The 12,208-nt window shown below is 39.2% G+C and overlaps 1 long non-coding RNA gene across 1 annotated transcript in view; it reads right to left on the bottom strand.

Moving 5' to 3' along the window:
* Positions 1-824: 824 nt before the first annotated feature.
* LOC106999440 (uncharacterized) overlaps positions 825-12,208 on the bottom strand; it is a 116,194-nt gene continuing 104,810 nt past the window's right edge. The window contains exons 3-4 of the long non-coding RNA XR_013395388.1: positions 1,568-2,134; positions 825-1,237 (exon numbers count right to left, since the gene is read on the bottom strand). This is a non-coding gene — a long non-coding RNA (uncharacterized LOC106999440). The remainder of the gene's footprint in view (positions 1,238-1,567; positions 2,135-12,208) is intronic.

Below are 12,208 nucleotides of genomic sequence, written 5' to 3'. Positions count from 1 at the left end.
CAGTTCTGGAGGCTAGGAAGTCCAATGTCAAGTTGCTGGCATTTGTGAGGTCCTGTTTGCTGCATGTACAGAGGATATCATATGTCAAAAGGGCAACAGCAGGCCAGCTTAGCTCTCTTTGTCTTCTTATAAAGCCACCTTGCTATCAAGGGGTCCCAACCTCACTAACCTTACCTAACCCTAATTAGCTCTTAAAGATCCCACCTTCAAATTCCATCAACATACGACTTTCGGGATTAATTTCTCAACACATGAAATTTGGGAAAAACATTCAAACCATAACAGTTATAAAGACAAAGAAATAGAATTGAAGGCACTTAATCCTGTCATCCTGAGTGCTCACGTGGAATTTTTATTTATAGCTAATTTTTTTCTACTGCAGAAATATTTAAGAACCATTAGAATTGATTCTGAAGGAATAAAGACATGGGATTTATTGTAAAATGGGATTTTTATGAATTTCTGCTAAAATTATGTTTAAAACTTTTCCTATTGTTATATTTTGTTTCATATAAAAGAAACATTTCAAAACTAAAGTTAATTAAAATTATTCTTAATATTTTAATTTTTAAAAAAATTTTTTGAGACAGGTACTTTCTGTGTTGCCCAGGCTGGTCTTAAACTTCTAGGCTCAAGTGATCCTCCTGACTCAGCCTCCCAAAGTGCTAGGATTACAGGCATGAGCCACTGTACCCGGCCAAAAGTGTTCTTTAATCAACAAAGGGAAAAGATAAGTCTGACTATATTATCTACTGAATATAAATGTGTAAAGATCAATTTTGACAAAGTCACTGACAAATTTGCAGAAATTATAGCTCAAGGTGAAAAGCAGAAATTATAATATTATTTATTACTGCAACAGACTGAAATGTAGATATAATATTTTTCCCTTTTCTCAAAAAAATGCATTACTATACTTAAAGACTGTTAATTCATTTTTTCCGTTTTTGTACTATAATCTCTATTTATTTAGAATTCTTTATTTTTCCTTTACCTGAACAATTATAAATTTAAAGTTCAGCAAAAGAAAATATTCATGGTTTACATTTCTTTTTTAGACAATATTATTATTGATTTCATTTTATGAATTTTACAGAAAATAATTTTGTTGTATAAGACAAGGGAAGTGTGAAAAAATGATCTGCCCAAGGTTTCAAATGCCCTAGGTGTCTACTGGAGCAAAGAAAATAAATTATATTACCTTACATGATAGGAGGAGATGGATATAATTCAAATACTCTAGCTGATGGTTTTGGTTTTTTATTTTATTTTATTTTATTTTATTTTGAGACGGAGTCTCGCTCTGTCGCCCAGGCTGGAGTGCAGTGGCGCGATCTCAGCTCACTGCAAGCTCCGCCTCCCGGGTTCACGCCATTCTCCTGCCTCAGTCTCCCAAGTAGCTGGGACTACAGGCGCCCGCCACCACGCCTGGCTAATTTTTTGTATTTTCAGTAGAGACGGGGTTTCACCGTGTTAGCCAGGATGGTCTCGATCTTCTGACCTCGTGATCCGCCTGCCTCGGCCTCCCAAAGTGCTGGGATTACAGGCGTGAGCCACCACGCCCGGCCTCTAGCTAATGGTTTTCTAATAGATTGTCAATTTTTATAAAATAATAATTAAAAACAAATATCAAGTAAAACTAGATTTGTGTACAACTAAATGTTTGATGAAAAGGTCACTCAGTGACTCAAAATCATTGTGATTGATCAATTATAACATCAATTATCATTGTACTATACATATGTAGAAACACTAATTAGTGAAATCCTAGGTAACAAAATGTTACGTAACAGAACATTAGGAAGTTAAAACAAGTGCTTATGGTGAATACTATTTAATTCACACTTCTATTTCTTAAATAATATAAAAGTCATCTGATGTTTACTGTGTTCAATCTGAAGTAAAATTTTCATAGCCCTAAAATATAATTTCAAACAGTACTTTTCTGATTAAAAAAAAAAAAAGAGTTGTCACGTATTTCATTGTTCTCATTGAGATTTACATGTTTTGATGAACTAAATAATAATTGTAAGACTTAGTTTCTCCCAATTAGCTGATTAAATTAGTTCTTCGTTACTCAACTCTTTGTTGATTCCTGGCACCAGGAAGACTTCTAATATACGCACAGGTAAGTCTATGAGGAAAAATAACTGCAACATGAAGTTACAGGCTGTATGATGAAAACAAATCAGTGCTTCATCATTCAGATCTCTTTGAATTTACTTTTCAGTTGTTGCTGAAAACCAGCTGCTGCTGGTCAAGGCTGGGTTGTGGACCTTGGTTAGGTTTTCACAAGAAGGGCTTCTATTTTCCACCCCAATAGCTTCAGGCACAAATAGGCACCTACAGGTTCATTTGGGCATCAATGGAGTGGCATACAGCTCAATATTCATGCTGAAGCTCCCTTAGCTACACAAATCTGACATCCTGTCAACACATTGACCCAAATTTGTATATGCAAAGGTTTGCCTTAGCAACCTTGGCAGCTAGGAGATCTCAGAAAGGAAGCCTACCCTTTGGGGGAGGTGGTGCTTCCTTAAAATCCAGTTTTTATCAAATTTCTCACTTAAAGGGATGCTCATTGCCTTTCATCAAGAAGTAAAATTGTGAATGAATTACAACTCATGGATTTCCAGAAATTGTACCGTGTGGTTTTCACCGCAACTTTTGCTGGCTGTGAAGAAGAAAACAGCCCAAACAAAGCCTAAATAATCACTCAGCAATTAGTTGCTGAGTAAGCAAATATACCAGCCCCAAACTAAGCATTGCAGGAAAAAGCCTGTGGCAGGTGCTCCCGAACACAGGTTACTTCGAATAAACATACACATCTAGCTGGCAAGATTACAGGTGTGTATGTGTAAAAACTGAAACTATCATTAAGAAGCTAATTACGACAAATTCCAAGTGAGTAGTATGGAAAGTAAATGCCACACATGTTCTAAAAAGAGAAATCTGTGTATGTTGAAGAAGCAGGCAGCCGGTCAGCATGTGCTAAGGTGAGTCTTGGATTAATCTGAACATCAAACGGGCCAGTAACATGCTTATAAACTTTAAAAGCTTTATGAAAAGTAAAACTTTTGAACAGACAATAGGAATACTTCTTTATTATGTCAAAGCATAATACCTTTCTATTAATGAAAATATTTCTATATTAAATCAAAGTCAGTTTCTGATCCCTAAAGATTCCCAAGTCATTTTTAACTATTTTTTGGATCTCCTATTATAAGGCTAATTATTCTTCATATTATGAAGAGTTACTCTACCATCTCACCCTGATGTAAAGTGACAATCTTCCCTTCTCACTTTCCACAAGTGGAGAATACCTCTTCATCCCTTACCCTGAAGAGAAGGTTGACATATTCTTTAATCTACTTCCTCCTCATCAAACCCATCTCACCTTTATCCCACAACTCATACTAGTAAAGTCTGTGCCCGCCTTGATTGACACCCCTTCTCCTGTTGTCACTACCATCGGCCATTCTTCAGCACATTGATTCAGATTTCTCTCCATCCTATCTCCTGCCATTCCTCAGTGCAGCCTCTAGATCAGGAGTCCCCAACTCCCGGGCCACAGACCATGGCCTGTTAGGAACTGGGCCGCACAGGAGGTGAGTGGAAGGTGAGTGGCAGGTGAGTGAGCCTTATGGCCTTAGCTCCACCTCCTGTCAGATCAGTGGCATTAGATTCTCGCAGGAGTGTGACCCCTATTGTAAACTGTGCATGCCAGGGATCTAGGTTGTGTACTCCTTATAAGAATCTAAAGCCTGATGATCTGAGGTGGAACAGTTTCATACTGAAACCATTGCTCCCAACCCACCCCCATACGTGGAAAAATTGTCTTCTACCCAACCAGTCCCTGGTGCCAAAAAGGTTAGGAACCACTGCTCTAGATTGTATCTCCTGCCGTTCCTGTGTAGCCTCTAGATCTGTTCAGCCTCTGTAACTTTTACTGCTATTCCACTGTTTTCTTTTTTCTTTTCTTTCCCCCGCCCCCCGCTTTTTTTTTTTCGGAGATAGTATCTTGCTCTGTTGCCCAGGCTGGAGTGCGATCGCGGTGGTGCGATCTCGGCTCACTGCGGTCTAGATCTCCCCAGTCTCAGGAGATCCTCCCACCTCAGCCTCCTGAGTAGCCAGGACTACAGGAAAACACTGCTACATCTGGGTAATTTTTGTATTCTTTGTAGAGATGGGGTCTCACCATGTTGCCCAGGCTGGTGTTGAACTCCTGGGCTAAAGCAAGCAGCGTACCTCAGCCTCCCAAAGTGCTGACATTACAGATGTGAGCCACTTCACCCAGACTGTTTTCTTTACATTCATGCCATGAATCTTAATTGTCAGAATCATGTTTATAATATATTTTAATTTGTCAAAAGAAAAAACACTTTGGAGACATCTGCCATCACCTGTTGTAGGACTAAGTATCTAAGAGGAGAGAAGGAGATAAGTTATTGTACCAATGGCAAGTAAATGTCTTTCAACATATAAAACAAACGCCTCCTGAACAAATGATTGTGCAGTCTTTGTGAAAGTTACCAGTGAAAATTTTGTTACTATCATATCCTTCCAAAGTCAAAGATGCTTGGGGACTGTCCCCCCAAATTTTGAACTCATGGGCCAGGCATGATTGGTCACACACATAATCCCAGCACCTTGGGAGACTGAAGTGGGCAGATCCTTTGAGGCCAGTAGTTCAAGACCAACCTGGGCAAGACAGTGAGACCCTATTTCTACAAAAAGAAATTTTAAAAATTAGCCAGGTGTGGTGGTGTGTGCCTGTGGTCCTAGAAACTGGGGAAACTGAGGTGGTAGGATGACTTGAGACTGACAGGTCAAGGTTGCAGTGATCTGTGATCATGTCACTGCACTCCAACCTGGATGACAGAATGAGACCCTGTCTCAAAAATATATAAATTAATTATAAAAATAGAACTCGTGTAATTTTTTCTTAGTAATGACTTAGTAACTACTAAAATACAATTAGTGAATATTAAAATGGAATTCTTTATTAGTAACTACCAAATGCAGTTGTTTTATTAGAGACTTCTGAAATAGAATTTCTTTTCCTACGTCTAAAACCATAAATGTGGGTCTCTGGCCATATTTAAACTGTTGCATGGTAGATGCCAGGAGCTGGGGGTAGGGGAAAGATGGAGGTTGGACTGAGAAGATTTGAGTTTAATTCCCAAGTCTGCCACTTAATAGCACTGTGACTTTTGGCAAATAACTTCATCTCTCAGTTTTCCCATCTGTAAAGTAAGGACAATTATAACATTAGCTTAGGTCACTGAATGTTATTAAAAGAGAAAACAGATGTGAAAATAGTTTATACATTTTAGAAGCACATAGCAAATGCTAATTGCTGTTATTTCTTTCCTTTCCTTTTTCTCTTTTTCTTTTTCTTTTTTTTTTTTTTTTGAGACGGAGTTTCACTCTCGTCACCCAGGTTGGAGTGCAATGGCACAACCTCGGCTCACTGCAACCTCCACCTCCTGGGTTCAAGCAATTCTCCTTCCTCAGCCTCCAGAGTAGCTGGAATTACAGGCGCCCGCCACCATGCCCAGCTAAGTTTCATAGTTTTAGTAGAGATGTGGTTTTGCCATGTTGCCCAGGCTGGTCTCGAACTCCTGACCTCAGGGTGACCTGCCCACTTCAGCTTCCCAAAGTGCTGGGATTATAGACATGAGCCACCGTGCCCGGCCAAATTGTTGTTATTTCACAATATTGTACTGACAAATTTAATACCGTAGCTAAGGCTGTGGGCTCAAAGTCAGACTGCTTGGATTTAAGTCTTACTTTCCTTCCCCAGTTACTAGATATGTGACCTTGGAGGTCCTTTAATTTCTCTAAGACTCAGTCTCCTTACTAAAAAGGTATAGTACCTATTGAGTAGGATGTACTGAAGCTCAAATGAGATAAGGAAAACAAAGCATTTATAGCACTATCTGAAAAATGGCAAAATACAGAGTCATGCATCACGTAACGACGTTTCAGTCAATGACGGACTACAGTATAGTTCCATAAGATTATGATGGAGCTGAAAAATTCCAGTCACTCAGCGATGTCTTAGTCGTCATAATGTCATAGTGCAACACACTACTTACATATTTGTGGAGATGCTGGTGTAAACAAACCTACTGCACTACTAGTTGTGTAAAAGTACAGCTCGTACAATTATGTATGTGCATAATATTTGATAATGATAATAAATGACCATGATACCAGATTACGTATTTACTACATAAATACTATGTACTATTATTTTTATTGTTATTTTAGAGTGTAATCCTTCTACTTAAAAAAAGAAAATTCAACTATAAGACAGCCTCAGGCAGGTCCTTCAGGAGGGATTCCAGAAGAAGGCATTGTTATCATAGGAGATGACAGCTCCATGCGTGTTATTGTCCCTGAAGAATTTCCAGTGGGACAGGATATGGAGGTGGAAGACAGTGATATTGATGATCCTGACCTTGTGTTGGCCTAGGCTTAAGTGTGTGTTTGTGTCTTAGTTTTTGACAAAAATATTTACAAAGAAAAAAAAAACTAAAAATTTAAACATAGAAAAACACTTATAGAATAAGGATACAAAGAAATATTTTTGTACAGTGAGTGCTACAATGTTTGTGTTTTAAGTGTTAGCACAAGAGTCAAAAAGTTAAAAACATTTAAGTTTAAAAAGTGAAAAAGTTACAGAAAGCTAAGGTCAATTTATTATCAAAGAAAGAAAAATTTTTAAATAAATTTTAGTGTAGCCTAAGTGTACGGTGTTTATAAAATCTAGAGTAGTGTACAGTCATGTTCTCGGCCTTCACGTTCACTCACCACTCACTCACTGTCTCAGCCAGGGAAAATTCCAGTCCTGCAAGCTCCATTCATGGTAAGTGGCCTATGCAGGTGTGTACCATTTGAAATCTTTTATACTGTATTTTCATTATGCTTTTTCTATGTTTAGATACATAAATACTTACCATTGTGATATAATTGCCTACAGTATTCAGCACAGTATGATGCTGTACAGGTTTGGAGCCTAGGAGCAATGGGCTATACCATAGAGCCTAGGTGTAGGCCTTACTCTCATGTAGCATATATCTCAGTTGCAGTAAGGAAGGTGTGCAGTAGGCTACACCATCTAGGTTTGTGTATGTATACTTTATGATGTTCGCACAATAACAAAATTGCCTAACGATGCATTTTGCAGAACATATCCCTGGTGCTGAGCAATGCATGACTGTGCAAATAGATGGTCATTTATTCATTAATTTACTCAACAAATATTTATCGAGTGCCTACTCTATGCCTGTTCTAGGACTGAGAATACAATACAGAATACAAGACAGAAAAAGCCCTTACTCTGATGTAGCATATATCTTAGCTGTGGTAAGGAAGGTTTTATCATTATTGCAAATAACAAAATAAATGTGAAACGTATCTGGAGGTGATAGCACGCTATAATGAAAAAGCAGGGCAAATGTTATAGAAGAACTTAGAATCTCTATTATTAGTAATCAGAAGCTGATTTTTCCCACCACTGCTCTTCCTTTTAAATCTACATTGTGGAGGTGTTTCTTTCTCATGCACAGGCTCCACTTTGACTTAGAGAGACGTAAACACTTCTAAGACATTTCCCCTCCTAATGTCACATAAGAACAATAACACTCTCACACAACATTGGAAATCTAAGCGTCATATAATGAAGCCATGGGTTGTAGTCATAGAAATGAACAGAGAACTCAGTGTAAACACACTTAAACCTATGTAGCCTTTGGAAAGCCAATCTTTTGTATATGGTATTCCAACATTTTTCAAATTAACACATGTTTATGAAACAATTACTACATGAAAATCTCTATAAGAGACATAAAGTGATATAAGAAAATAGTTCCTATTGTCAAGAAATTAATAGTCTAGTTGGAAGGGAAAATATAATAATATGTTTAAAGTTAAATAACCTAAAAGACTTAATTTACATTTCAAAATAACAATAAAAATCACTAATTACCAAATAAATTATTTGAATAGAGCAGTTCAAAAGAAAACTCAAAAGACATAACATATCTTTTGTAATATATGATATTACATAACATATCTAATTTGGATAGCCAGGAAAGTCTGCATTTGAAAAACTGGGACAAGACAGTATTTCAGGTGGAGAGTGTAGTTTAAACAAATGTCTGTTGACAGGTGAGTGTTAATACATTTCAAGTAGAATGAGGTAACTATTTGCCTATAGAAAAATTCAGAAGAAAAGGTAGAAATGTGGCTGAAAGACAAACGGCTTCAGGATTAAAAAAAAAAAAAAAGAAGATAGATGCATTAAAAATCTGCACCTTGAGAATGTTTATTTTGTCTATCTGTAATGGTAAACAAAGAAAGAAAGGGAAAAGAAAAAGTAAGTAAAGGGAAAGGAAAGGAAAGGAAAAATATATTAGGAAACTATTGTATATAATAAGGTGGAATATTGTGTTACCATGAAATGGTTATTGTGCAGCCTTTGTGGAAACCTTGAGAAATGTTTGTGATGTCACGTTAAGTGAGCAAATCAAAACTATGATTTGATTCTATCACTGTGATTCTCCACTACCAATTAAAAATAGACCTGTATGCATGTTAATGAAGAAGATATTTACAAAGGTTGTTAACAAAGAATTAAGGGAAACTAACAAGGAACAGTATGGCACCACTGGGCTGGCATCAGTGAAGGGACAAAACCACCTGAGACCTGGAGGGTCACAGGGAGTGGTTATGGGAACCTGGAAAGAGCTGTGGTGGAGAAAAGTTCACCAACAGAGGCTGTGGCCTTAGGATGTGGCCTCATGCAGCCACTGCCTACCAGTGGACCAGCAGAGAGAGCCGGGAGAATAAATACCCTCATCCTTCCTCTGACTCTGATCTCTTGCCGATGCCTCCTATAGAGAGATTGTCATCAGGCCAGGAGCAGTGGCTCACGCCTGTAATCCCAGCAATTTGGGAGGCCGAGGCCGGTGGATCCCCTGAGGTAGGGAGTTCAAGACCAGCCTGACCACCATGAAGAAACCCTGTCTCTACTAAACATGCAAACAATTAGCCGGGTGTGGTGGCTCATGCCTGTAATCCCAGCTACTCGGGAGGCTGAGAAGGAGAATCACTCCAACCTGGGAGGTGGAGATTGTGGTGAGCCGAGATCGTGCCGTTGCACTCCAGTCTGGGCAACAAGAGCGAAACTCCATCTCACAAAAAAAAAAAAAAAAAAAAAAAAAAAAAAAAAAAAAAAAGAGATAAATTGTCCTCAGAGAGAAACCCCCCAAGCAAAGAAAACCAGAAAGCCAGCAAGGAAGCCCTGAATACCACAGTCAAAGAGGTCTGCTTCAGCCTCCCTCACATGTTACCTATGCCTATTTACTATGTTAACACGATGTTTCAAATGTTTTATTCAGCACAAACAGCACAGTGAGTGACTCCATCATCAATGTTTCCATAGTATATTATATATAATCATTCATCCCTCACATAGCAAGTTACAGAGCTAAGGACCCTTTGCAACGCTAGTCGCTCGGGAAACAAAGATGAATGACTTCTGCCCTATTCTGCCCTAAAAGCTCACAGTCTAACGCAGAAAAACAAACATATGCAGAAAAAAATGTGGTGAATATTCTCTTAGAAGCACACGGTGGTAAACACAGGAGTACAATGGTAGTCTGGAGAGCTCAGTTTGGGCTTAGGAGTACAATGGTAGGTTAGGAACAGGAAGGAGGAGGGAGGCAATTCTGCCTAGGAGTTTCAGGGAAAGCGTCACAGAAATTACTTTGGAGGTGAGTAGTAAGGGATAAATAGAAGTTTTCCAGAATTGGGAAGTGGGAGAAGAGATTCCAGATTGAAAGTCTAGCTTGTGCAAACATAAAGTGTTTGAAAATTAGGGAAAGTGGAGTGTGAATCATTGCAGGGGGAATCGAGGAGGGTTAGGTGGAGACAGGAAAGGGATAAGGCTAACAGAGAGCCGGGTGATAAGTAGTCCCTGAGTGACAGACTCAAGCCAGCTCCTGGGTCTTTTCTGGGAAGCCTTCCATCACCCCGAAGGCAGGATGAGCCACCAATGCCCTTTGCACACTCTTCATGCATTTCTCACAGCAGTCATTTTATTATATTGAAATTATCTGTTCATGTTTTCATCTTTCCCACTAGATCGTAAGTTCATGAAGGGCAGAAACTTTTACTCACCTTTGTGGTAACACGTGGTCTGGCATATGGTAAGCAACAAAGAAATGTTTGCTGAACTAAGGGAGCCTGAGAATGTCTTTCTGTTATAGAATGTGTAGTGAGGGGGTCTGCAAGCTTTTCTTTTTGGCCGCACCTAAGCACAGTTGCTGGGTTTTCCCTCTCCCATGCCCCATCATTCCACATTCCACCAAGTATCCAAAGTTCCACCTGCCATCTTGAGGGCTATGAGTGTTCCAATGTTTTCAAAGGGAGGTTTGTATTCAGCAGATAAATGGAAGAGAACAGCTGTTGTACTTCCATTTCTTTGGGATTTTGATGTATCGAACATGGTGAAGCAGGAAATCTAACTGCCTCCTTGGGGGATGTAGGGGTTGAGTATTAGGAGAAGATTGAAGCCCTGAGTGATGTAGAACCTGAACCAGGTTTGAGTGGAAGGTAAAAATGTGAGTAGCTAATGAAAAAACGGAAAGGCATTCTCAGTCCTGAATAAGCACAATCATCCATTTTCTCTGCTCTTTATTCTGCGTTATTCAGTGATGCTAAAAATGTATGCAAACTCGTGCTGATTCCTTATTGTTGCCCCCCATGTAGTATAATGCCTGGAACATTTTAAACAACAGCTTCAACATGAATTGAATTGACTAGTTATAACCCAGCTCAACTCATCTCTCTTCTACCAGCCTACTAAGGGAAAGACCCATTTAAGCTGTTTCCTAAAAAAGTAAACTGTCATATAAACAGAGACTGTAAATAATAAGTGTAAAATTCATCTCTTGCTTAGAACTGGATATAACCACATCAACATGTGCTACTAGAAGTGCTTTACAAAACTGAGCTTTCTGAATTTCCTCCTTCATAAGTTGCATAATGCTTCTACTATGCTCAAGACTATGCTCGTATAGGATGTTTATTGCATAAGGATATGCAGCTGAGGGGATACCTGAGAGCTCAAATCCAGTCCAAACTCTATGCAATAAACCATGCCTATGAGTTGCATAGATCCAGAGAAGTCAACTTTTTAAATTTGTACAATAGTTTATGTGGGCTAGCAGTGCCCTCACTATATTCCTTTGCCTCCCTTCCTATTCCCTATTCTCACTGGAAAGGGTGGACTGAAATCTTGATGATGATACTACCATTACCATCTTCATTACATTTTTGGTACACTGGTGTCCTCAAAAGATGGTCCCAAGGCAAAAGTTATGACCTAAGTCTTTATTGGATGGTATAATGCCAGAGTTTTAAGAGTGAGGGAGACTGGGCATGGTGGCTCACGCCTGTAATCACAGCACTTTGAGAGGCCGAGGGGGTGCGGATCACAAGGTCAGGAGTTCAAGACCAGCCTGACCAACATGGTGAAACTACGTCTCTACTAAAAGTACAAAAATTAGCCAGGCATACAAATTAGCCGGGTGTACAAAAATCAGTACATACACACACGCGCGCCAGCAGTCAACAGTCAGAACCTCCATCTTCCCATTCTGGGTCATTTGAATATAGCCCTATCTTCAATTATTTCCAAACTCAGACATAAACAAAACTGTCCTCATATCCTGCAGTCCTTAAGCCACTGCTCTGTCCCTCTCCTTCATAATCAAGCTTCTCAAAGTGATCCAACATCTCTCCTTCCTCATCATCCATTAACTCTTCACCTGTGGGGATGATGTTCTGACTCAAGCCTTCACCATGCCAACCAAACAACCATCGCCAAGACACCAGTGGTTCCAAATTGCCACATTGTAAGTTGCCAGCTTCTTACTAGACCCCTTTGATGCAGCCCGACTTCAAAATTGGCTTTGCACAGGAGAGACTTCACAAACGAGCAAACAAAGCAAAGCAAAAACAACTTTATTAGAGAAACAGGGTACGGGAAAATGGCTGCTCTGTAGACATAGTAGTAGCAGTAGCAGTAGCAGTAGAAGCAGCAGCAGAAGCAGCAGCCCTCATAGATTGCTGGCTAGCTATATAATGGCTATTCCTTAACTATATGTTAAACAAAGAGTGGGCTATTTGTGAA

Source organism: Macaca mulatta, chromosome 7 (genome assembly GCF_049350105.2).
Source record: "Macaca mulatta isolate MMU2019108-1 chromosome 7, T2T-MMU8v2.0, whole genome shotgun sequence".
Taxonomy (NCBI): domain Eukaryota; kingdom Metazoa; phylum Chordata; class Mammalia; order Primates; family Cercopithecidae; genus Macaca; species Macaca mulatta.
This window is presented reverse-complemented; position numbering and strand designations above follow the sequence as displayed.